The sequence below is a fragment of the Phoenix dactylifera genome, unplaced genomic scaffold (assembly GCF_009389715.1).
Source record: "Phoenix dactylifera cultivar Barhee BC4 unplaced genomic scaffold, palm_55x_up_171113_PBpolish2nd_filt_p 000807F, whole genome shotgun sequence".
NCBI lineage: Eukaryota > Viridiplantae > Streptophyta > Magnoliopsida > Arecales > Arecaceae > Phoenix > Phoenix dactylifera.
This window is the reverse complement of record NW_024068174.1, coordinates 1-27795: the sequence shown is the minus strand read 5'-3', so window position 1 is coordinate 27795 and position 27795 is coordinate 1. Positions and strand designations below refer to the sequence as shown.

Sequence of the window (27795 nt, the reverse complement as noted above, 5' to 3'; positions counted from 1 at the left end):
AACCCTTACACACGTTGGTTTTAATAACTAGGCTCACCAACTAACCTCTATACCCTTGATTCAATCCTCCGATTGAATCAAGCAAATACAAGTTGTAAATAGAATAGACAAACAGAAAAACAAGCTTCTCAAAAGCAGATGAAAGACAATATAATCTAAAAGGAGTTTAGAAGCCCTCAAACGCTTTTAAGTTGGAGAAAAGGAATGGCTTCTTAAACTTCGGTCTCCTCTTGAATGTGTAGTCGACTTGAATGCAGGAGGAGCTTCTTTAATTGCTGGGAAGATGTAGGTGGATGCAGTAAATGCAGATCTTTTCTTTTTCTCGTTGAAGAACAAGTTGCAGAGTTGAATGCTTGAATACTTGGAGTGGAATGGTTGTTCTCTGCCTTGCTACAGTCCTCTGTGGCTATTTAAACCAACCCCCACGGAAACTAGCCGTTAGAGAGCTTTTTCTGCCCGTTCTGCACACTCTGTACAGTCTGACAATGTGTCCGTTGGTGGGTTGGAGTCGACTCGCGCGATCAGGAGTCGACTCGTCTGTAGCGGGAGTCGACTCATACTTTTCCGGAGTCGACTCTGCAACTGTTCCAGATTTGAATTAAAGTTGCCTTCGCGACTGGGAGTCGACTCGTCTTGACCCAGAGTCGACTCGCCAACTTCTGGAGCTGACTTGGCTTTCTCGGAGTCGGCTCATCCCATGAAGTCCGTGGACGTATTTTTTAATTTGGTCCACTCGAGTCGACTCGACTGTCCTGGGAGTCGACTCGGCGCTCAGAGCCCGAACTCCCTATCTTCTGTCTTTTGGCTCGTCCAGTCTTGGAGTCGACTCGAGCTTCCTCGGAGTCGACTCGGCTCTCAGTTTTCAAAACTTGGTCTTCTGCCCTTTTGATGTGAAGCTGCCTTGGAGTCGACTCTAGCTGTCTGGGAGTCGACTCGAATCTCAGAGGTAGTAACTTGGTCTTCTGTCTTCTTTGTGGTCGCGGAGTCTCGGAGTCGACTCGCGTAATGCGGGATTCGACTCGAATCTCAGAGTCCAGAATCTGCCCTCTGACTTTTTCTTTGTGTACTGCTGAGAGTCGGCTCTTGCTGTCTTTGGAGTCGACCTGCCAACCATCGGAGTCGACTCGCGTTCCACTGGAGTCGACTCGAATCTCAGACCCGAAAACTGCTCTCTGACTTTTTCTTTGTATTCCTCTTGGAGTCGACTCTTACTACCCTGGAGTCGACTCGGTGAACATCGGAGTCGACTCGCACACTTCGGGAGTCGACTCGTTGACAGGTTCTGAGTTGAAGCTTTTTATTCGTCTGTCTGTTCTCAGTCGGAGTCGACTCGTACTGATCCGGAGTCGACTCGAGCTCGTGCCAGTGAACTTGATACGCTTGGAGTCGACTCGTGATACTCTGGAGTCGACTCGAGTCTCAGACCTTGGTTCAAGCTGACTTCTTAACTTATCCAAAAACTATGAACCAAGTCTTGAGACACTTAGACAAGATTTTCACTGAAACACTTAATTGAATTCATTAGTAAACAAGAAATATACTCAAATGCTTTGAGCTCATCAAAATCAAATAGGGTTTTAATCAATCACTCCACAATCTCCCCCTTTTTGATGATGACAAAACATTGAGTATATGTAAAGTGAATTGCACAATAAACAATCAAATAAAATCCATAAATGAATTCAAATGTCTGGTAATTCAATTTATCCAAGCTTGAAAGGAGTGAAACAATAAATTTCGGAGTTAAAGCTCCCCCTTTCATTTGGAATTATATAAGCCTTCATATCATGCATTCAATTGTTTGGCTTATATATAATTAATGATTTAGCTTTCTTAAAATTTCAGATTCTCCTCCTCAACATATGCATTCTACTTTGTTTTGATTCTTTGAATTTTCTTTTAATGCTTTGAAGTTTTTGAACTGAAATTTTGGTTTTTAGAGGAAAAATCTGTCAATTTGTTCTTGAGTAGGATTCAGCTAATCTCCGAATATCCCTTGAATAGATTCTGGAGATTACTCCATTAGGAGCCCCAAAAGAGAGATAATGAGCCTCGAGGTACCGAATCCACTTAGAACAAATTTGTGTGTTTTAAGAGTTTATCTTTTTATTGATTTCCATTGATTCCTTTTACATATTTTATACATATTTTTCCCTCTTTTACATATTTTATACATATTTCTCCCCCTTTTTGTCATCATATCAAAAAGGAGGTAAGCAGAACACACAATCAAACATAGATCAAAAGGCACATTATTGAAGAAAAATGCGGCTACTCATTGTATTAATTTGTATGTAACGTACATTTCAGAATACAATAAGTAACGTAAAGCAATACATGTCAAAGCAAAATACAAAAAGTAGCTACGGTCTCCTCGAGGATGTAGATCCTCCTCTCGAGGATGTGACTCCTCCTCTCGAGGATGTGGCTCCTCGAGGCATGCGCTCCACGAGTGATTGGACCGCATTGGTCACGTTCTCTAGCTGGCGAATGATGGCCTGGATGGCCCTGCTCTGTGTCGTATCCAGCTCGAGTACTGACTTCTGCAGTCCGTCCAGCTTGTCGATGAGCACATTCGACAAGCGCTCGGCCCCTGCGGTGGTGGTGGACATGTCACGGCCGATGTCATCCCGCATCCGTCGAGTGGTGCTCGTGACCTCACTCATGCTGTGGAACTGGGCCTGTATCAAGGTCCTCATGTTGTATATCTCTTGCCGCACCTCAGCCGTCATGTCTGTCACGGCTGTCAGGGAAGGGACCAATGCGGAAGATGTGGGCGCAGGAGAGGGAGTAGGCACCGAACCTCGGAGCTCCCGAAGCAACTCATCCCTCAGATCTCGGACTATCTCCTGCCGCAGCTCCCGGAGCTGCTCAGAATCAATGTGGACCTCCATGGATGGTGGAGCCGAGGAGGAAGGTCCAGCGGAGGTGGTAGGAGCAGGAGTGGATGGAAGATCTGGTAAGTCTGGAAAGTCAGAGTCTGGCTCAGGACTGGGGGAAGGTCTGGTGGTCTGTGTGGTGAGGGTAGACTTCCTAACCCAGATCCCCTCTCTCTTCCGAAACCCCATCCTGTGTAGGGTCCCTGCACGCGTGCGATCAGTCCATCGCAATGCGCGAAAGGGTTCCCCCTCAGGAATGGGAATCTCGTACTCCCTAAACAGAAGAGTGAATAGCATGCCGTATGGGAAGGTGAGCCTAGGTCTATCTAGGGGCTCACACAGATACCTATAGATGAGTTTGGGAAAGTTGATTGGAGTGTCCTGAAGAATATAAAACATCAGAGCTAGGTCTCTCTCATTTACAAAATCAAATCTCCCTGTCTTAGGGAAGATGGACCTAGACAATATACTCAAGAGGATCCGCACCTCAATCGGTAGTGAGCTAGCGGATACCTCGTCTAGAGGTGACTGGGGTGGATGCCCTAGAACGGCCGTAAGGGCCTCAACCCTGTCCTCAGGGTGTGTGGGAGCCACCCCTACTTGTGGAAGGTGGAGGATGTGGGCAATGAGATCCTCCGTAACGAACAGAGGGACACCGGCTACTGTGCCCTCGATACCCCCATCTCCCCGATGGACGGTACTGTAAAACTCTCTAACAAGGCCAGGGTAAGTGAGGAGGTCTAATGTAAGGAAAAACTCTAAGCCCTGGACCCTAAGCCTATCACCTATGGTGAACCCTTCCCGGGAGAGATAGTCGAAGTCGACATATCTCCCGGTGGTGACGGCCTTCCCGGCCAATGGCCTCACGGGAACCGCCCTAGGCGGGGAACGAGCCGGAGGTGGTGGCCTCGCGGGATCATGCCGCGCCTTGGAGCGCCGCTCGGGACCGGCCTCGGGTCGGGACCTCTTCCGGACTACGGTCTTACGCGGCATAATGACCTAGACGAGATAAAAAAAACTAAAGGACGGAGAAAGGTCGACGGAGAAGGCTTGGGACCGACCGGGGACGACCTAGGAAGGGATGAAAACCCAAAGACCGGTGAAGAATCGATTGGAAAAAGCCTTGGGAAGGATTGGGGACGACCTAGGAGTCGGTTCTAGGGCTTGTGAACAGTGGCGGCTTGAGAAAGAAGTGTTTTCGAAATGACAAATCTAGGGTTAAAAAGTCAGATCCCGACTGCGAGTCGACTCCACTGAGTCGCGAGTCGACTCGACCTCGAGTCGACTCCAGAATATGCGCGAGTCGACTCTCCTTATGCGCCTGTAGACCTCGAGTCGACTCCCGACTATATGTGAGTCGACTCCCCCTCTGCTGCCATCTATGCGAGTCGACTCCCGCAAATGCGCGAGTCGACTCCCCCTTAAGAGCCGACTCTGAAACTTATTCGAGTCGTCTCTAACTTTGGCACGCACCTAAAAATCATGCTTCGTTTGTGCCAAACGAGGGAAAATCACTAAATTAAGATATGATTTGATGATCATTGAAGAGAAACTCTATTTTAACCACAAACTAATCATCAAAATCAATGAATCTAGTGGAAACTACCACTAGGATGGATCAATCACTCCTAATCCCCTCCTAAGCACACTAAACCTCTCTTCACTTAGGGGTTTTGTAAAAATATCTGCTAATTGATCATCAGTACAAACAAATTGGAGTGTCACATCACCATTCAATACATGATCTCTTATGAAGTGATGTCGTATCTCAACATGTTTAGTTCTTGAATGCTGAATTGGATTTTTAGTTAGATTAATGGCACTTGTATTATCACAATTAATGGAAATTTTATCTTGTTTAATGCCATAATCTTCTAGTTGTTGTTTAATCCACAAGATTTGAGCACAACAACTCCCGGCTGCAACATATTCAGCTTCAGCAGTAGATAATGCAACCGAGTTTTGTTTCTTGCTAAACCATGAGATAAGGTTTTCTCCTAGAAATTGACACGACCCGCTGGTACTTTTTCTATCAAGCTTACATTCAGCGAAGTCTGAATCTGTGTATCCTATTAAGTTTAGGCTAGATTCTTTAGAGTACCATAGCCCTATATTCTTAGTTCCTATTAAATATTTAAAAATTCTCTTAACTGCAACTAGATGTGATTCTTTAGGATTAGCCTGATATCTAGCACATATGCAAACACTAGACATAATATCAGGTCTACTTGCAGTAAGATACAATAAGGATCCTATCATACCTCGATACAGTTTCTGATCTACAGATTTACCTGATTCATCTTGGTCTAATTTGCATGATGAACTCATGGGGGTGCTGATTGATTTGTTTCCCTCCATATCAAACTTCTTGAGCATCTCCTTGATATATTTGGCTTGATTGATGAAGATGCCTCCTTCAGATTGTTTGATTTGGAGTCCAAGGAAGTAAGTCAGCTCTCCCATCATGCTCATCTCAAATTCACTCTGCATCAAGTTAGCAAATTCTTCGCAGAGACGATTGTTAGTAGCACCGAAAATAATATCATCAACATAAATCTGTACTAACAGCATATCTTGGTTTTTCTTTTTCAGAAATAGAGTTGTATCTACATTACCCCTAGAGAACTCATGTTCTAATAGGAATTTGCTAAGTCTCTCATACCATGCTCTAGGTGCTTGTTTCAAACCATAAAGTGCTTTGTTCAATTTATAAACATGATTAGGGTATTGATGATTTTCAAAACCAGGAGGTTGTTTTACATATACCTCCTCATTAATATACCCATTTAAAAATGCACTTTTTACATCCATTTGAAATAGTTTGAAGTCCTTAGAGCATGCATATGCTAATAATAGTCTAATAGCCTCAAGTCTAGCTACTGGAGTAAAGGTTTCATCAAAATCTATACCTTCTTCTTGATTATAACCCTTTGCTACTAGTTTAGCCTTATTCCTTATAACAGTTCCATTTTCATCAAGTTTATTTTTATAAATCCATTTAGTACCTATAATTGGATATTCAGAAGGTCTCTCAACTAGATTCCACACTTTGTTTCTAGTAAATTGGTTTAGTTCTTCTTGCATTGCATTTATCCAATTTACATTATTTTCGGCTTCTTCTATATGTTTGGGCTCAAAGTGTGAGACAAAAGCTAGATGGTTATTCAAATTCCTAAGGGATGCTCTAGTCCTAACCGGTTGAGATGGATCATCTAGAATTAGTTCCTTAGGATGCCCGTGAGCATACCTCCAAGCTTTAGTTAGCCCATGATCCACAATAGCCTCTTGGCTTGATGATGCTCCTTCACTCAACTTTTGATTATCATTTTGTAATGCCATCTCATCTATCTTTTCTTCAAGAATTTCAACATCATCATCAAAATTTTCTTTCTTACTAGAGGAGATGTTACTAGAATCATCAAATACAACATGTATAGATTCTTCTATAACTAAGGTTCTTTTGTTAAAGACTCTATAGGCTTTGCTAGTTGTAGAGTAGCCTAAGAAAATTTCCTCATCAGATTTAGAGTCAAATTTACCTAGATTATCTTTTCCATTATTATGAACAAAACACCTACATCCAAAAATATGAAAGTAATTAACTTTTGGTTTTCTGTTTTTCCAAAGTTCATAAGGTGTTTTCTTTATGATGGGTCTCAATAGAACTCTATTTAATATATGACAAGCAGTATTAATGGCTTCTCTCCAAAAGTACTTAGGGAGGTTACTTTCACATAACATAGTTCTAGCCATTTCCTCTAGAGTTCTATTTTTCCTCTCCACAACTCCATTTTGTTGTGGTGTCCTAGGTGCAGAAAAATTATGGGTTATCCCCTTTTTACTACAAAATTTCTCAAATGACTGATTTTCGAATTCGGTACCATGGTCACTTCTAATAGCTATTACTGAGGTATCTCTAGCATTGGTTACTTCTTTATGGAATTTCTTAAAAACAGAAAATGCTTGATCCTTATCTGCTAGGAACATGACCCATGTGTACCTAGAATAATCATCTACAATAACTAGACCATATTTATTTCCACCTAGGCTTGTTGTTCTAGTTGGTCCGAATAGGTCCATGTGTAATAATTCTAGAGGCCTAGAGGTAGAGACACATTTTATGGATTTAAATGAGTTCCTAGATTGTTTGCCAAATTGACATGCTTCACATATTTTGTTCTTTTCAAATTTTAATTTTGGCAAATCTATCACGGAATCTCTTTTAACTAGTTAGTTATTGTGTCCATGCTTGCATGACCTAACTTACGGTGGCACAACCAACTAGCATCATTATCCTTAGTTTCATTAACAACTAGACATTGGTTATATTTTGCAAGATCTTCAAGGTCTACAACATATACATTTCCTCGTCTAATTCCTTTAAAAACTAAACTATTATCATTAGGATTTGTTATAATGCATAGTGATGGTTTAAACATAACATCATACCTTTTATCACATAATTGACTAATGCTTAATAAGTTATGTTTAAGACCATCAACATATCTAACATTATCAATATAAGTAGAAGGGGTGATTTGAACTTTACCAATACCAATGATGTGACCTTGGTTGTTGTCTCCAAAAGTCACAGCACCTCCCTTCTTAGCTTCAAGGGTGAAAAATTGATCCTTGTCACCCGTCATGTGTCTTGAGCAGCCACTGTCCAAGTACCAGCAGTTTTTGTTGACCTTGGCTGCAAGACACTCCTACACAAGTAGATCATATAATCTTAGGTACCCAAATTTTCTTGGGTCCTTCATGGTTAGTCAAGTTGGTTCCTTTTGGAACCCATACCCTTTTAATTTTCCTTTTTGTTTTACTTTTCCTATAGTCACATACATTTGCCTTATGTCCTATAGTCCCACAACAAAAGCAGGTTATTTTCTTAGTTTTAGTTTCTCCAGCTTTAACAAAGAAGTTGCTAAGAAGTTTTTGTTTATTTCTTGGTTTATACCCTAAACCCGCTTTATTAAATACTGCTCGTTGACTATTGAGTATCATATTTAACTTTTCAGAGCTATATGTAAATTTTTCAACTAAGGGTTTGTATTTGTTAAGTTCTTTAGTTAGTGTTTGATTTTCTGCTTTTAGATCATTAAGTTCTTTTGTGAGATCCTTATTTAAGATTTGTTTATATTTTTTAAGTTCTGAAAATTTCTTAGTTAGTTTTTTATTATCTTTAGTAAAGGTATTAGTCTTTTGAGTTAAAAGTTGGTTGCTTGTCTTAAGTTCTATATTTTCTTTGGTGATTAAATCCTTATCCTTAACTAATTTATCGTATTTATGTAGGTATGATTGATTAGCGGTTTTTAGTTCTTTATTCTTAAGATTTATGGCCTTATATTCTATCATTAATTCATTAAATGCATCATAAAGTTCATCAAAAGAAAAATCAAGATGCGATTCGGAAGTTACCTCATTTTCATTGGCCATGAATAGAGTTGGGCAACGGGCCGTGCCGGGCCGGCCCGGCCCAGGCCCCCCGGGCCCAAATTCTAAGCGGGCCGTGCCTGGCACGGCCCGTGAGGCACGGAAGGCCAGCCCGGCCCGGCCCCCGGCCCCTCTATTGGTGGGCCGGGCCGGGCACGGCACGGCACGGGCCGTGCCAGGCACGGCCCGTAACGGGCGCAAACGGGCCGTGCCAGGCACGGCCCGCAACGTCTCTAAACGGGCCGTGCCTGGCACGGCCCGTAACGGCTCCAGACGGGCCGTGCCTGGCACGACCCGTCTGGAGAGGGAGAGGGAAAATAGCCGTTTCCAACGGCTATTTTCGGAAAAAAGTCGATTTTACCCCTCCCAACAGTCCAATAACGGCTGAATGGAGGGGTATTTTGGGAAAAAAATTTTTTTGGGCTTCTATAAATAGCCCATTCCTCCCTCATTCTCACCACACCAAACCTCTCATTCTCTCCTTCTCTACTGCTATTATTTCTCTCCTCTAAAGTGCTCTTCTAGCAATTTAATTTTTAGTTTGTTCAAGTGCTACACAAGAGGAGGTTCCTGTTGAGAAGAGAAGGTCGCTTCTGTTGAGAGCACAAGAGGAAGCTCGGAATCTCGGCTCTGCCTCTGCCCTCCGACCCTCTACTCAATTCCTCCTTGCGGTTAGTTTTTATTTTTTGAATTAATCATAGATATGTCATCTTTTGAGGAAAGTCAGTTTGGCATTCCTGTTTCTGAGGGAGAAGAAACTAATCCCCAACCCCCTGTTCCTAGTTCCTCTAGAACTGGTGAACCGAGTGAAGGTCAAACCTCTTCTCGTAAGAGGACTAGTACTGTATGGAATGAATTTGATAGAGTTATGGTTGAGGGAGTCTGGAAAGCTAAATGTAAAAAATGTGCCAAACTTTATAGTTGTAGTAGTAGTGGGGGAACAGGGCATTTAAAAAGACATCAAGAGAGTCATAGGATGCATGATTCTCATGCTCAAACTCAAAGTAGCCTTAATATACAAGGGGGATTACTTGTAGGTAATTTTGCATATAATCATGAAAATCAAAGAAAAGCACTTGTAAAATGGATAGTTAAGGATGAATTACCTTTTAGTTTATGTGAATCTTTTAATTTTGAAGAATATGTTCAATTAAACCTACAACCTGCCTACAAAAGAACTAGTAGGCGTACATTTAGAAGAGTAGCTATGACCAATTTTTTAGCAATGAAACAAAATTTAATTGAAACACTTTCTACTTTAAATGTAAAAATTTTATTAACTTCTGATATTTGGTCAGCATCTGTAGGTAGTAATTGTTTTATTGCCATTACTGCTCATTATATTGATAATGATTGGCAATTAAATAAACGTATTCTTGCTTTTCGTGCTTTTGATTTTCCACATTCTGGGCAACAAATTTCAAATATAATTTATCAAACTGCATGTTCATATAATATTAATAATAAAATTATGTCTATTACTTTTGATAATGCATCTAATAATAATTCTGCTGTTGTATTATTAAAAGACTCATTGCATCCCATATTAGATGGAAATTTACTGCATATTAGATGTGCATGTCATATCTTAAATCTTTCTGTTCAAGCTGGCATGGGCATGATTCAAGATGTGATTTCAAAAATTAGAAATGCAGTTTCTTTTATTCATGCTTCTAGATCAAGACTTCAAGAATTTAAGGAATTATGCATAAATCATGGTAAACGTTTTAAAAAATTTAAACTTGATGTAATTACTCGTTGGAACTCCACATATAGCATGATACATGATGCATACCCATATAAAAATTTATTAAGTGCATATATTAATGATCGTGGATTAGGATTTACATTGACTGAAACTGATTGGAATAAAGGAAAAATTTTGGAAGATTTTTTGCTTAGTTTTTATAATGCTACCAATGTTCTTTCTGGTATTTATTACCCTACTTCATGTTCATTTTTACAACAAGCATATATAATTAGTCAAAAATTTGCAGAACATAGATATGATGATGTTTTAATGCCTATTATTCACCTAATGGAATCTAAATGGAATGAGTATTGGGACAGGATATGTCCTATGCATAACTTAGCTGCTGTATTTGATCTTAGAGTTAAATTAAATGGCGTGCTAATTTTACTTGATGCATACGCTGAAAATATGAATCAAGATGCTGAATCTGCTAAAGATGAGGTAAGACAACTTCTTTATGATATTTATGCTATATATGATGAAAAAATTCGTGGATCTAGAACACAAATACAAACCTCTATTCCTCCTTCTAGTAGTTCTCGTTCGTCATCTATTTTTTTATTCATTGCACAGAGAAGACACACACATGCTTCAAGTTCCTCTTCATCTTCTTCATCTTTAAGTAGTGAACTAGAATTTTATTTACGAAATGATCTTCAGTCTGCATATGATGAAAATCAAATAGAGAATCTAGATGTATTATCTTGGTGGAAGAGTGTTAGAAATCAATATCCTGTTATGTCTGCAATTGCACGAGATATTTTAGCTGTGCCGATGTCCACGGTAGCATCGGAATCCGCTTTTAGTGCAGGTCGGCGTGTTCTTGACGAAAAGAGAAGTAGGATGACGGGCGAAACGGTGGAGATGCTTCTCTGCTTCAAGGATTGGCTGGATGCTGAGGCAAGACTTTAAGATAAAGGTGGACATAATACAACATCCTCTGATGATGATGATACAAACACTACTGAAGACTGAAGACTGAAGACTGAAGACTGAAGAGTGAATACTGATTCACTGAATCACTGATGATTAGTAAGATTTCTTAATTTTTTATAATTGTACATTTTTATTGTATTCTGGAGGTCAGACCAAGGTCCAAACCTCGGCCCTTTCTTAGTTTCTTATTGTATTCTAGAATCTAGAGGTCAGACCAAGGTCCAAACCTCCCTTCATGTACCATTTTGATTTAAATTAATAAACTGGTAGGGGTCTATGCCAAACCCCCCACCTTTAAGGTGGCTTTATATTCATAAATCAAGATTTCTTAGTGTTCAATATTTATTAATTTATTAAAAAAATTTTATCGGGCCGAGCCGGGCCCAGGCCCGGACCGTGCCAGGCTCGCGTGCCAGCCCGGCCCAGGCCCTTATGGGCCGTGCCGTGCTGGCCCGCGGGCCGTGCCGTGCTTGGCCCGCGGGCCTAGACCGGGCCGTGCCGGCCCAGGCCCGAAGCGGGCCGTGCCTGGCACGGCCCGCTGGCCAGGAACCTCTAGCCCAGCACGGCCCTATCAAAGGGGCCGTGCCAGGCACGGCCCGGCACTGTAGCTGGCGGCCCGGCCCAGTGCCCATCTCTAGCCATGAAGCAGAAATTGGCCTTTTCTTCTTGTTCATCATCCGATGAAGAGGATGATGAGTCGGAGTCGGATAGTGTTGTGACAAGAGCCTTCTTCTTCTTGTACTTGCTCCCTTTTTTCAGTAAAGGGCACTCAGCTCTTATGTGACCCGGCTTTTTGCACTCGTAACACCCAATCCCCTCATTTTCCCTTTCCTTACCTTTGTCCTTGCGGTAGGAATTAGAGGGGCCTCTCCTTTGATGATAGGACTTCTTGTGGTTGATGAATTTTCTGAATTTGCGCACAAGAAGTGCCTCACCATCATCTTCCTCATGTTCTTCTTCTTCACTGCTGCTACTGCAAGATAAGTCCTTGTTAGATGAAGTAGATTTTAGAGCTATTACCTTTTTCTTATGGGAGGACTCTTCCTCGTTGTGTTGTTTCATGGTTAGCTCGTGCGTCATTAGGGATCCAAGAAGCTCCTCAAGTGGTAATTTGTTCAGGTCCTTGGCTTCTTGGATTGCGGTCACTTTAGCTTCCCATGACCTTGGTAGACACCGAAGGATTTTCCTGACAAGCTCACTGTTAGTATAGTTCTTGCCAAGGCTTTTTAGGCCATTGACAATGTCAGTAAACCTAGTAAACATGCATGTAATTGTTTCATTAGAATCCATTTTAAATAGTTCATATTTATGAACCAAAATATTTATTTTGGATTCTTTGACTTGATTCGTGCCCTCATGGGTCACTTCAAGTCTGTACCAAATCTCTTTTGCAGAATTGCAAGTATGAATTCATTTCTATCTAAGGCACAATAAAGCACATTCATAGCTTTAGAGTTTAGTTGTGCCTTTCTCATGTCATGTTCATCCCAATCCTTTTCTAGTTTGGGTACCGTGACACCCTCTACATATATGGATGGGATGTATGGCCCATTTACTACAATGGTCCCCATCTCATAGTCTTGGGCTTGGATGAATATTCTCATCCTAGCCTTCCAATATGAGTAGTCGGATCCATTAAAGAATGGGGGTCTTTGGGTGGACTGACCCTCAATGTGGGAAGATCCAAATGGGGTTGTCATTTTGATCTTTTACTCTTGGGTGAAAGAGTTTAGGCTCTGATACCACTTGTTGCCTAGATAGACAACCCAAGAGGGGGGGGGGGGGGTGAATTGGGTTTTAAAATAATTTGGATATTTAAAATGTTGTGGATGACTAATTAAAACTATTGCAAGTTGTTTAATTAAATGCTATGTGCTGTGAGTGATAAGAGAGGAAGAAGAAGAGAGACAATCAAACACAAACACCAAGTTTTATAGTGGTTCGGAGCTAACCCTTGCTCCTACGTCCACTCCCCAAGTCTCACTTGGGAATTCACTATAACCCCCTTGGATTACAGCCGGTTGTTTTCCAAGCTCACAACCAAACTTGTTGTTTTACGAGCTCACAACGAACTCGGTCGGTTTTTTCAGGCTCACCGACTAGAACCACCCCGATTGTTTTCCCGAGATCACAATCAAACCCTTACACACGTTGGTTTTAATAACTAGGCTCACCAACTAACCTCTATACCCTTGATTCAATCCCCCGATTGAATCAAGCAAATACAAGTTGTAAATAGAATAGACAAACAGAAAAACAAGCTTCTCAAAAGCAGATGAAAGACAATATAATCTAAAAGGAGTTTAGAAGCCCTCAAACGCTTTTAAGTTGGAGAAAAGGAATGGCTTCTTAAACTTCGGTCTCCTCTTGAATGTGTAGTCGACTTGAATGCAGGAGGAGCTTCTTTAATTGCTGGGAAGATGTAGGTGGATGCAGTAAATGCAGATCTTCCCTTTTTCTCGTTGAAGAACAAGTTGCAGAGTTGAATGCTTGAATACTTGGAGTGGAATGGTTGTTCTCTGCCTTGCTACAGTCCTCTGTGGCTATTTAAACCAACCCCCACGGAAACTAGCCGTTAGAGAGCTTTTTCTGCCCGTTCTGCACACTCTGTACAGTCTGACAATGTGTCCGTTGGTGGGTTGGAGTCGACTCGCGCGATCAGGAGTCGACTCGTCTGTAGCAGGAGTCGACTCATACTTTTCCGGAGTCGACTCTGCAACTGTTCCAGATTTGAATTAAAGTTGCCTTCGCGACTGGGAGTCGACTCGTCTTGACCCAGAGTCGACTCGCCAACTTCTGGAGCTGACTTGGCTTTCTCGGAGTCGGCTCATCCCATGAAGTCCGTGGACGTATTTTTGAATTTGGTCCACTCGAGTCGACTCGACTGTCCTGGGAGTCGACTCGGCGCTCAGAGCCCGAACTCCCTATCTTCTGTCTTTTGGCTCGTCCAGTCTTGGAGTCGACTCGAGCTTCCTCGGAGTCGACTCGGCTCTCAGTTTTCAAAACTTGGTCTTCTGCCCTTTTGATGTGAAGCTGCCTTGGAGTTGACTCTAGCTGTCTGGGAGTCGACTCGAATCTCAGAGGCAGTAACTTGGTCTTCTGTCTTCTTTGTGGTCGCGGAGTCTCGGAGTCGACTCGCGTAATGCGGGAGTCGACTCGAATCTCAGAGTCCAGAATCTGCCCTCTGACTTTTTCTTTGTGTACTGCTGAGAGTCGACTCTTGCTGTCTTTGGAGTCGACCTGCCAACCATCGGAGTCGACTCGCGTTCCACTGGAGTCGACTCGAATCTCAGACCCGAAAACTGCTCTCTGACTTTTTCTTTGTATTCCTCTTGGAGTCGACTCTTACTACCCTGGAGTCGACTCGGTGAACATCGGAGTCGACTCGCACACTTCGGGAGTCGACTCGTTGACAGGTTCTGAGTTGAAGCTTTCTGTTCGTCTGTCTGTTCTCAGTCGGAGTCGACTCGTACTGATCCGGAGTCGACTCGAGTTCGTGCCAGTGAACTTGATACGCTTGGAGTCGACTCGTGATACTCTGGAGTCGACTCGAGTCTCAGACCTTGGTTCAAGCTGACTTCTTAACTTATCCAAAAACTATGAACCAAGTCTTGAGACATTTAGACAAGATTTTCACTGAAACACTTAATTGAATTCATTAGTAAACAAGAAATATACTCAAATGCTTTGAGCTCATCAAAATCAAATAGGGTTTTAATCAATCACTCCACACCCGGCGTCGGCGCTGGGTCTCCTTCGGCGATCGACCTCACGCCGCCGCCGCCCCCTCTCCCCTTTTTTTTTGTGTGTTTCTTCTCCCACGATCGTGCCTAGGGCACGATCGTATATGGTGGATGGGCCCGGTCTTTTCGGGCCGGCCCGTCCACCCCTCTATTTTTTTTCCTTTTCTGGGGTATTACATACTCTCCCCCTTAAAAGAATTTCGTCCTCGAAATTAACATACCTGAGGTTTCAAAAAGCTGTGGGTATTTGACTTTCATCTCTTCTTCGAGCTCCCAAGTAGCCTCTCTTTCCGTATGATTATTCCATTGTACCTTTACAAAAAAAATGGTTCGGTATCGTAATACCTGATCTTTTCTGTCCACAATTCGTATCGGGAACTCCTCATAGGTCAAATCCTCCTAAAGATGTAATGGCTCATATGCTACCATATGACTCAGATCTGGGACAATATTTCTTCAACATGGACACATCAAAAACATTGTGCACACTGGATAAAGTCGGTGGTAGAGCCAATGCCACCTCTCCAACCTTGTCCGAAATCTCAAATGGACCAACATACTTAGAGCTCAATTTACCATGAACCCCAAATCTCATCACTCCTCTAGTGGATGACACTCTCAAGAAAACATGATCCCCAATTTAAAATTTCAGTTTTCTCCTCCTATTATCAGCATAACTCTTTTGACGACTCTAAGCTGTACGAAGTCGTTTTCTGATCACTTGCAACTTATCTGTGGTCTTTTGCACTATCTCTGGGCCTAATAATTTCTCTCGCCCACATCATCCCAACAAAATAGGAGATCCATGTTAAAATATTCCAAATCTAAGACCAATCAAGGAATCACCAACCGTTAACGCTAAATTTAAGATGCCCAAGGTTCTCCCAAAAATTGTCAACAATAGAAGAACCCACTGGTGAAAATTACATAGCTACCTCTAGATCATCCATAGAATCAATAACATTCTCCTCTGCTAGAAACTAACTCAAATGTTCCATCATAATACCTTTTAGATCAAATATTAATGTCCTTAACCAGTTTCAAAATAACTCAAACCACCACACTTCCGTTGCGCACTCTGATTTAATTCATTAAATACTCTAAAGCCTCTAAATAATTTATGATCGAAATATCAGTTTACATTAGAAGTAAGAAAATCCAAATTTTAGAATTTTAATTGAGCGAAACCTCTAGATCTCTCTGTCCTCAATTTATGTAGAGTATACTAACCATAACTAACACTCAAGCCATTAATCAAGTTTAAGGTCAGTACATGATCTTCACAACCATTTTAGAATCCAAAATATCTAGGTTTAATTTAAAATAAATTAACCTTGGATTTCCTCCGCAATTCGATTAGACAATCTACATTGATCTTCTTCCCAAAAAGATTTACTTCAAATTCAATGGGTTAAAAGCCATTGAGCCAATACATTATGATTAGAAATTAACTCTATCGATCTCTAGATCTTTCTCCACCAAAATTCTTAACATTCATCAGCAATGCTATATATGATAATTCATGTAAGCATCTCATGATCGAAGTCTTTACTCAATATGACATTTATTAGTGGCTTCATCAACAATGACAAAAGATCCCTGCTCAAATCTTAAACCTAGGCTTGAGTTTTACATTAACACATCAAATAGTCTTCTACAATTACAAGTAAAATCCAGTAGCCCAATCCAAATGTGAGAATTCAAATAATTAGAATTCCCCATCAATATGCATATTCTATGGCCTCAAAATAATCAAATACATTAATAGGAAGTAGACCTATTTGTAATATTCAATATGCCAATACCAGATATAATCCACATACATATTCAACTTCGAAGAACATTCCTTTCAATATTACGAAATCTTCTTAGCTCACTCCAATACTATGGAAGATCTATGTACAAACCCCACTCTAATAATTAGCAGCAAAACCAAAAGTACGATCACATCAAAACCCATATCAAGTCTGAACTTCTAGGTCATTTAAATAATATCTGAACATGGTATAACCGATATACCAATGTTGACCTTCCTACACTAATCTTAGGTCAAACCTCTCTTATCATGATCAAAGACAATTTATACTTTCTTTCTACACTAATCGAAAATCAAACCCGATGCATACATTTTATCACAATACCCAGTAATCTTACACCTTAAGCACTGAATTTAATTGTCATGTCCCAAGTGATCATAACCTTAAGCTATGATATATTTCTATCACAATCCCTAGTGATCTTAAACATATGCTCGGATTCCAATTTTGTCACTATCCCTTATGATCTTAAACCTCAAACTCTAATGCCACTTAAGCCACAGTCCCTCGTGGTCTTAAGCTCTAATATCATTCCTGCCACAATCCTAAGTGATCTTAAATCAAGGCTTTGATAGTTTTTCTATCATAATTCTCCACTCACACTCATCCGAACTTGAACCCTAGGATACCTAAACCTTAAGCTCTGATACCACTCTGTCATGCCCCGAACCCAGCACCCGGGTTCGGTACGCGACCGGCCGCATGAGCCCTAGAGCAGTGCCCTAAAGATCATGCAAGGCCTATGATTAACAAAAATTCCAATAAATCCACAAGAAATTGATAATTCAAATAGACAAATCCGACATGTCCAAATAAACAAATTAGTTCAATTACAAGATCTTCAAATGTTCATCAACATCAAAGAAGGATAAACAAACTAACTAACTAATGACTCTGGTACTTGCACTCTGCACCCATCCCATCCAAATCTATGCATCCTGCAACTCTGGTAAGGAAAAAGAAGAAGAAGGGGATGAGCTTTACAGCCCAGAAAGAATCCCTACACATCCATACCAACACAATAATAATATGAGTTTGAAACCACGACAAATCGATGCATATTTTATGAAATCATAAACAGTTTCCAAAAGACTCAAATAATCAATATAATTATGTACATCAAGCATCAATGAAAGTCCATAATTATACATCAAACGTCAATGAAAGTCCAGCCACATAAGAATGATATAGTAGATAATAGCTTATAAATCACTATAACTATTTTTCAATGCTTTTTCTTTCCATTCCATGTTAACTTGATCCGGATCAATTATCTTTCCGACTTTGGGCTACATCCCGGTCACGTTTCCGGCCCGTGACGGAGCAATCGATAGTATCACATTTTCGGCCTGTGATGGGGCAATCGATAGTGTCACATTTCCAGCCTGTGACGGGGCAATCGATAGTATCACATTTCCAGCCTATGACGGGGCAATCGATAATATCACATTTCCAGCCTGTGATGGGGCAATCAATAATAACGAGATAAGCCCAAAGTCCCTGTTCATTCAATCAATTCACAAACACACATCCATTCCCTATCTAATTTATTTCCAACCTAGACTAACCATGGTCACGTTTCCAGCCCGTGACAGGGCAATCAATATAACATGGTTAGTCCATACCACCACATCCATAAATTCAATTATGCAGATATAGGTTATACACATACATGCATCCATCATAATACCAATCACAAGCCAACACGATCAAAATATAATTAAATATAAAACTATTTTGTTTTGTCTGGATCATAGCATATCAAACATATATAGTGCAGAAATATGTATATCATGTAGGATTGGCGTACAAGAATTCTTACCTTTGTTAACTCAGACAGACTAATCACCCGTCCTCACGGCGATCTATAAATCCAGATATGCAGAACCCTGCTCAACGTCCTTCCGTCCAACAGATTGTTCTCCTACAGAACCAAGACAATATTAAAAAATTATCCGGAGTATCTGACAACCCAAAACCCTCCATTGACCTACGACTATCCAGCAATCCTTACAAACAATGGTCTCCTCGTATCAAACTAGAGAGAGAAAACTCCAATCTAGAGAGAGAAAATGGTGAGAGAAATAATCCAAGTAGAGAGAACCTAGGAGAGAGAAGAGAGGAGAGAGAAAACTCTTCCTCCTCAAAATGAGGGAAGCCGATCCATCTCCCTCTCTTCTCGAATTAGGATGGCACAGCCACCAGGGTGCCCATCCTTGGCGACGACGAACGGCCTGTGACGGCCCTCAACTGTGGCACCACCGGAGACGGTGGTCGGCCGGCGGCTAACCAACGAGGGAAAGGAAAGGAGATGGGATCACGAGGAAGGTGATCTCGGTCCACCTCTTCCCATCCCTTCTAAAACCCTAGAAATCCCTCTCGACCAACCCACAGTCCCGATACAACCCTCATATGCCATGGATCTCAGCCAATCCCGGCGGCCGGCGGTGGCAGGATCCGGAGGAGAGGAGCCGAAACAGGGGTACCCTGTTTCGGACTCTTCCCCGACGATCCGTCGGCCAAAATCCCCATCCAACACCGCCCTACCCCTAGCAGAGGAAGTACAAGGGACGAGCTATGCTTACCTCAGCCCGACGGGCTCCGGCGATCTTTCCGGCGAGATGGGTGGAAGAACCCGTGAGCAACTCCCTCGGATGCAAGCTTCTTCACCCGTCGGAATCTTCGACAAAGGGAAGTGGTCTTCCTCCGCGGCCGGCCGGATCCCGGCGTCGGCGCTGGGTCTCCTTCGGCGATCGACCTCACGCCGCCGCCGCCCCCTCTCCCCTTTATTGTGTGTTTCTTCTCCCACAATCGTGCCTAGGGCACGATCGTATATGGTGGATGGGCCCGGTCTTTTCGGGCCGGCCCGTCCACCCCTCTATTTTTTTTTCCTTTTCTGGGGTATTACAGTCACACTCCACCAATGTGCTGGGCTTCAGGATCTTTTTTTTTTTTGGTGCACCGACATCTTACTATACTTGAATGTGAGTACGCCACGAACAATCAGAATGCAAAACATGAGCTATGCCCTACGGAATGAGATCAGTGCCGTCCCATAAGAAGGCCCCAGAGTGATGTGCTGCGAAGGAGGCAATCCAGTTTGAAGCTGTAAACTATTAGTTTAGTTAGAAAAATCTGATCCTTCAAAGCCTTCACAAACATTATAGTGTCATCTGCATATTGTCTGCATATTGCAGGATAATCTTACTCGTGTCATCTCCCACAATTACCGAGTCCCTCCAATACACCTTCACTCTGACCTTTATGAAATATTCTGGCTAGGCAATATGTTGCAACGATGAAAAGGAAAGGAGAGAGGAGGCCACCCAAATGCGGCAGAGAATCTAGCTTACTGCCTGTCCATTTACCAGAAAACTAAGATTGCAAGAAGAATATCACATTCTTGATTCATCGAACCCATAAGAGAGGAAACCCTCTATCGATCAGCACTTAGAAAGCACAGTCCCATTCCATCTGTCAGAGGCTTTTTCAAATTCAATCTTTAATAGAATTCCTTGCTGTCTGAGTAAACTGTTTTGATGGATGATCTCATGCTTTTGAGGATGCAGTCTTGGATTTGCCTTCTTTTTTTGAATCCTGACTGTGACTTAGGAAACCAAGAAGAAAAGGAGCCAATCTTTTTGCCAAAATCTTTGATACTCTCTTTATAACACTGTGATCAAACTGATCGATCTGAAGTCATTAGAATGATTGTTTCCTCTTCCTTCAGTATCAGCGTAAGATACATGTGGTTTAGTCGAAAAGTCTAAATTATCTTCATATAGCTTTTGTTTCAAAAGATTCCATGTATTATCCTTAATTAACTGCTGAAATGCCATTTGAGCAGATGCTCTATTTTAGAATGTAATGAGACCCTATAGCTGCCCAGTTGGTGTGGAGAATCAATGCTATTAAAATAATTGATGACAGATTAACATTTGAAGGCACATTTAGGTGCGGCATGCTGGTAGAGCTATAACAAAATCAAGGTGCACACTTGTTCCGACGTATGTACGAAAACCTAATTGAGTCTCCACTAATCAACTTTTGGCTCTTAAAATTGCACCAATTGTACTATCAAAATAAGCAACTGAGGATTTGTTAACAGATCCTGAATAGTTTCCACTTCCAGTCCACACTCGGCAAAAAGAAATGAAAAAACAAAAACAGAAAGAAAAACACAAACAAAAAGAAACAAGAAGAAGTGCTCAAGCTGTTAGTTTCAATCTCGATATGGTTATCATTGATGTCTTTGAACTCTGTGGTGTTTGACCATGTCAAGCTCAGTGTCTACAATACGATCTGTAGATTTCCATTGTCTGTCATGTTTGAAAGGACTAGATGCTAGCCTGGTATGGCTCTAGGGAAATTCTTGGGGGGAGGAGGACTGCATGAGTGCAATGACAGAAGTAGTTGATGAGGTGGATTTACCATTTGAAGAATTTTCAAAGTGCGATGGAATAGAAGGTGAAACCCTTTGCTTCCTTGCTGTTCATAGCATGGGTGCAGTCCTCTGCTTCCCTGGTGTCCTTGGTGACATTGATATGCCACTGGAGGTGACCTCCATTTAGACCCATGTTTGCTCCACTGAATCCACTGAGAATGAAAATATTATCAGAGAAGCTGACTAGCTTCATGAGAAGATTATTTCTGAATAATAGCATCCACGTTCGCAACCTGCAAACATTCAGTTATTTGTGTATAGGTTTGAGTGTAACATTGAGTATCATGACCTGAATTTTATAGCCTTTTGTTTGCAGAGAATGATGGATGTTGGTTTAATTCGGAATCAGAGAGCTCATTCTTACATGATGGAATACAGCAGTACCATGGAAACATTTTTCTTCAGTAACATTAACTGGTATTTTTCAACGAAGTATGGACTGGAACAAGAACATAATGTCACAGTGTTTCACCTAAGCCAAAGAAGCTGAATGACTTGCTCAGAATTACATGGTGTTCATATATAGCAGTTTGTGTTCATTTTGAAATGAGCATAAAGGATGAATATGACCACTTAATTGGATGTTATGTTAGGTCTCCGAGTGAAGTGAAAAGAGAGGAAATGACAAAATGTAAGACTTACATTCAAATTCCACTAGTTACCTAAATTCCAGAAAATCAACAACCTTCAAAGAGGATTGGCTCTTTGCCAGTGGATGGAACACTTTGCAAGTAACAACTGACACTTATGATATTATGATTCTTCTAATTCTTCAGCATGCTCTGGTGATGAAATAGTGATGCCCCGCCCATCCTTGGGTATCTGCGGTAGCGAAAGATCACCATCCAAGAACTGCATCACTTGGCGCATGGTTGGTCTTGCTGCAGGTATAGGATGTGAACAAAGCAATCCCATCTTTAAAATCATTTCCACTTCCCCCAGATGATAATCACCTCCCAGTCTTGCATCTGTAACCTCTAGAATTACTCCATTCCTCCAACTCCTCCACACCCAGTCCCACCAAATGAAGGTCCAGTGATTCTTGTTGCATTATTGGCCTCCTTCCACAGACAACCTCAAGTACGAAAACTCCGAAGGCGAAGACATCAGTGCTCGTAGTTGCCCTGCCTGTTTTAGTGAGCTCTGGAGCTATATAACCGAAAGTTCCTACCACATGAGTGATTTGGGGATCGCTATCATGATCATACAATCTTGATAGTCCAAAGTCTCCCAACTTTCCATTCATTTCACTGTCCAGCAAGACATTGCTTGCTTTTATATCTCTGTGTACGACAATCTGCTCCCACTCTTCATGCAGGTAGAGCAAACCTGAAGCCACCCCTCTGATAATTTTTAGTCTCTGACTCCAGCTAAGTGTCGTTGGCTTGTTTGCATCATAGAGGAACTTGTCAAGACTTCCATTGGGCAGGAACTCATAGACCAAAAAGACTTCCCCTTTCCTACGGCTATAGCCAAGAAGTTGGACCAAATTGCGGTGACGGAGCTGACTGTTACTCGCAATCTCCCCAACAAACTCCCTCATTCCTTGCTTAGAATCATGAGAAATGCTCTTTACTGCGATTTCAGTTTTAGAGGTGGGCAGCTTGCCTTTGTAAACTCTTCCAAAACCGCCAACTCCCAGAAGATTTTTCTCGGGAAAGCCTTTGGTAGCCTTGAATAGTTCTTTATATGAGAATCTATGAGTTCTGTTTTCAAGCTCCCACTCTTCAAGAACTTCAGCATATCTTGCCTTTCTTCTTATTATGTAAGCAATACCGCAGGCGGTTATAGTTATGAACACCACTACTCCTAAGGACAGCCATATTATCAGGGATGTTAGGTTTCTTCTATGCTTTTTATAAGGAAGTGAAGGAAGGCTGGACAGGTTGAGGGCATCCGCTTGCCCATTCATCTTAAAGCTCCAACCCAGAACATAATGGGATGTTAGAATGGAGCCTGTAGAACCAGAGAAGCCAATATACATGGTATCTAATATTACCGAGGATAGATTAATGGAAGATGACAACAATGGATGACTTGGTTTGGGCACACTGATGGGAGATATTGTTACATTTAGCTTCTTCTCTGGATTGCTATAATCTACCCATACCTGCATTGGTTTCCCGCTTGTAAGGCTGAGATTCTTAGACTTGCCAATTTTCTCAATGAAATATGATGCTGGTGCGGCGTTCATGGACCTTAATCCGTTGACATCAATTCCGAGATGGTTGTTGTCAATATCACCAAACTCCATATTGAAGATGGCGTCTAGCTCAATAGCAAGGACATGATTTGATGAATTGCCATTATTGGTAGAGTTGAAGAGACCAAGGTATTGGTTGGACAGAGCCCCAGGGAGCCCCTGGTTGGAGAGAGCACAAGTGCAAGTCCGTTGCCACCCACATCTGGATATTCGGGGAGTATCGCGAAAACAAAGCAGGTAGAGAAAGAGTAAACATTACCGTCCGAAGTGTTCCTCAAATGCAGTGGTACTTTGTGGAATGCATGTCCTTGCTGTCTCCTTGTAGTGTTGGTTTAATCTCAGAAGGCCATTGGGTGTGATCTCTGCTACGCCATCGAGGTATAACTCACTCCTTTTGAATCCGTTGTATGTGAATTCATCATATTTGGTTGCTGTGATTCCTGTAAGCACACATATCACCAAAAGTAAGGATAATTTCGGTCCATTTGGAGAAGAATGACGGACTTTTGTTTTGGAGCAATTCAGTGGTTATTTGCCTCACATCATGATGTGCAACCATTGAACCATTCAAACTTGGCGTCCGGCAAACAACAGAAAGTCAGCTAATTAATTTTGGGAGGTAGACATCTCATTGAAGAGTAGTAGTCCTTGGGTAGTTCATCCATCCACATCCCATTTCACGTTGAAAGATTGTCCAGATTACTGCGTCAGTAGACAAGTCTTGTTTTTGAGCAATTCAGTGGTTATTTGCCACACATTATGATGTGCAACGATGGACCTATTCGACCTTTGCGTTCAACAAAGGAAAGAACCAAACTAATTAATTATGAGAGGTAGACATCACATTGAGGAGAAGTCCTTGTGCAGTTCATCCATCCACATCCTATTTAATGTTGAAAGATTGTCGAGATTACTGCATCTGCAGATATGACTTGCTTGCACAAGGACTACGCAAGTCCTTGCAGATGACAATGCTAAAACTATTTCTGGGTCTTTTTGTGTTGTTTCTGAAAGCTAGGATGCCATTTTTTGGGGAAGAGTTATGCTCAAGGAGTCTCAAAAGAAAAAAAAAAAATCAATATTAACTTAGGTTGATTGCAGCTAAACAATTTTAATCCAAGTCTGATGTTGTATCACTTGCTAACTTCTCTGCCCTATAAGAACTCTACTTTTAATTATTCTTTTCTGAACTAAGATGGACAGAAGCCTGGGTCAATATTGGAGTGATGTTGGCATCAAACCTAGGTCTCTTGTATCAATGTGACGAGTCTTTTCACAGTTCTGCCAGTTAGCACCTCCAACTATAAGAAGTTTTTAACTTATATCAGGTCTTTAATCGGAATATCTTTCAAAGATTTCTGTTCATTTTTGTGTCCATGGAATTGTCTCTATATCATAAGGATTGTTACCTAAGATATCATATGCCCGGTAATAATTAAAAATGCAAGTTTTGACATATCAATCTCTTTTAACCCACCGCAGTAATCACTTTAAAACACTTTGACAGAATGGGCAATTGTACATTCATTTACTCCATATATCATGGAAATGAGGGCGCTAAGACCTTCATTCAATCCTTATATTTTGTTTACATGGATGTTCCCATAAGTTATATTTAGCATACCACTGTGTTTAAGGCAATTGAGCTTATTGGAGATCTTGTGGTAAGAGTTGGACCGTCCAATACCCTCAGTGATAGAGTCTGTTGCCTGTGAGAAATAAATTAGGCGGACTTCGAGCCCTCCTCTTCCCTCAACAACACCGGAAACAAAAAGTAACAAAAAGAGAGAAGGAGAAGCTCATATCTTTCACCAGAAATAATGGGTCTGAGACAGTGAGACTAATCCTGTTAAACTAGGAGTTCGAGATGCTCGTTTTCCAATTTGCACATTTCTGTCCCAAGTGTCCACTTCATGCTCTTTTAAATAAAGATTAGGGGAATGCATTGGAGCAAGTTAGTGGAATGTAAATAAGTATCTATATTTGAATCATCTCATATATCTAGCTACAGTTGGCAGAGAACCTCAAGTTGACCTCTGCAAGGCATGCTTCTTTACACCACACTAGAGAAAATTCTTTTCTAACATACACGTTCCATTTTTGTTTATCTACTGGATTTCTTTTTTTCAGCAAACTGCATCACATTTAGTTGCTGCTATTTTAATCTTGAATTGCGGCAACAACTACACTGCAATAAAATGTTTGTACCATTCAGAGCATGAAGCAAGATATAATTTAAGCATTACTTTTACAAACATTTACCACTATCAACGCCCTGGTCAGAGTGTAGATTCCATTGCTGATGCTGAGCAGGCAGACATGGTTAACAGTGAACTATCTGACATGCCATATCAACAAAGCCTTCCCTCCCCAAACCTGAAATCTCGGCATTCCAACCATCTTCAGACATCTCAGGAAGGGGAGCCTCACGTTCCAGTATTCGGATCACCAGCCGCAATAGGAGGCCTAGAACTGAAGTTAGGGTGTGAGCAAAGGAGGCCAAAGCCTTTAGCCCATCTCCATCTCTTCAGCAATATATTCATTCTCCAAGTTAAGATCCCTTGCCTCCAAAATAGTCCCTGCCTTCCAGCACTCCAGAACTTTATCTACCAACACTATCTCTTGTTCTGGATGCTCTTGTCTCTATTGGCCTTCTTCCACAAGCATCTCAAGCAAAAATCCACCAAAGGCAAACACATCTGTGCTTGTAGTTGCCTTGCCAGTCTTGGCGAGCTCCGGCGCAAGGTAACCCAAAGTTCCAACTACATGTGTAGTCTGGGGATCGTTTCCGTGATCATAGAGTCTTGCCAGGCCAAAATCACCTAGTCTTCCATTCATCTGATCATCTAGCAGGATGTTGCTGGCCTTGATATCTCTGTGAACAACCACCTTCTCCCATCCTTCGTGCAAATAATAAAGCGCGGAAGCTACACCTTTGATTATTTGGAATCTTTGTCCCCAGCTAAGCATCGACTTAGGTTGGTTAAATAGGTACTTGTCCAGACTAGAATTGGGCATGAATTCATAGACCAACAAGAGCTCCCTTTTTCTCCTGCAATAACCAAGGAGCTGTACCAAGTTTCCGGTGACGCAAGCGGCCGATGCTAACAATCTCTGCGATGAACTCTCTCATACCTTGTCTCGATTCATGCGAGACCTGCTTGACTGCAACTTGGATGCCAGTGTTCGGCAGCACACCTCTGTAGACCTTACCAAAACCTCCAGCTCCCAAGAGATGTTTGGTCTCTGAAGCCATTGGTGGCCAAGAATAGGTCCTTGAAGCAGAACCTCTGGGGTCCATATTCTACTCCCAATCTTCAAACACCTCTCTGAATTTAATCCTACTATTCACAAGAAGGATTGTGCCAATTACGATTATTAACAACAAGAGTATTGCCAAGATTTATCGGCAACCCCAATCTTCCAGACTCTAAGCTCGATTTAGAACCCTGTGCGGGGGAGGGTGGAAGACGTGAGAGATGCGAGTGCTTGAGCCCTTCCATTCAACTTAAAGCTTCCAGCCCAGAATGTAATGAGATGTTATAAATGGTCCTACCGAAGAAGAAAATCCGACATACATATAGTCTGAGATCAAGGAAGGAGAGAGTTACATTTGAAGACAAGCATGGAACACCTGGTTTGGCTACATCAATAGGTGCTTAACGTTACATTAAGCAGTCCTTCCAAGTGATTGTATTCTATCCAGGCCTGTATTGGTTTGCCACTCACAAGGCTCAGGTTCTTGAACCCACCTCCGTCATCATTTGTGTAATAAAGCTGCATGCGAGGAGCTAATAGACTTTGGACTGTTAACCATCAAATTCCGACATGATTATTTGTCAATATCGTCAAATTCAAGGGTTCATGTTTGAATCGAACTCGATGGCCACAATTTGGTTTGAAGAATATGAATTGCTTGAATTGAAAAGTCCCAGGAATTGATTAGGTAAGGCATAAGACAGATCTACCGATTGTTGCAGAACGAAGGCTATTCCATGGCCAAACAGGTCTTGGTACTTAGGGATCATTGCAAAGATGAAAGAAGTTGAGAAGGAGAGAGCTTTACCAGTTGTCGAGTTCTTAAAACGGATGGGAGTTGGGAGAAAGGCCGTGGCCCTTGGCTGGCTGTCTAGTGTCAGTGAGCATTAGGAGGCCATTGGGAGTGAATCTCTGCGATGCCATCTAGCCGCAGTTTGGGCAGGACGAATCCATTGTATGTAAAATCGTCATCTTCTGCTGATGCTGTAGCGGAGTGTGAGGATGAGAAAGAAGAACATGTTCTTTGGAAACATGGCTCGGGTCTAACTTTACTCGCCTTCTGCAATATGAGAGATTTCTCTTCTGCTTATGATATTAATAACATCGAAGTGCCTTTGGTTTCCCTTGCCTACCATTTTATGGATCATAAAATGCTTGGAAAGCGAGGGAGAGAAACAGGAAGTAGAGCAAAGGGCACATTCACCATTTAATTCCTCGTCCGACATGGTGCTGATATAATAGCCACGCATCGTAACTTGCACCAAATTCCTCCTGCATGTTGGATGCAAAATGGAGCAATGGTGCAGCATAGCATTGCCCCTGATTTAG

General features: G+C 41.7%; 3 pseudogenes; all 3 read right to left on the bottom strand.

Annotated features, from left to right (window-relative positions):
• Positions 1-20663: 20663 nt before the first annotated feature.
• Positions 20664-23362, bottom strand: LOC103705752 (annotated as a pseudogene).
• A 2169-nt stretch (positions 23363-25531) lies between these two features.
• On the bottom strand, positions 25532-26611 carry LOC120107264 (annotated as a pseudogene).
• A 105-nt stretch (positions 26612-26716) lies between these two features.
• LOC120107262 lies at positions 26717-27337 on the bottom strand (annotated as a pseudogene).
• Positions 27338-27795: the final 458 nt, after the last annotated feature.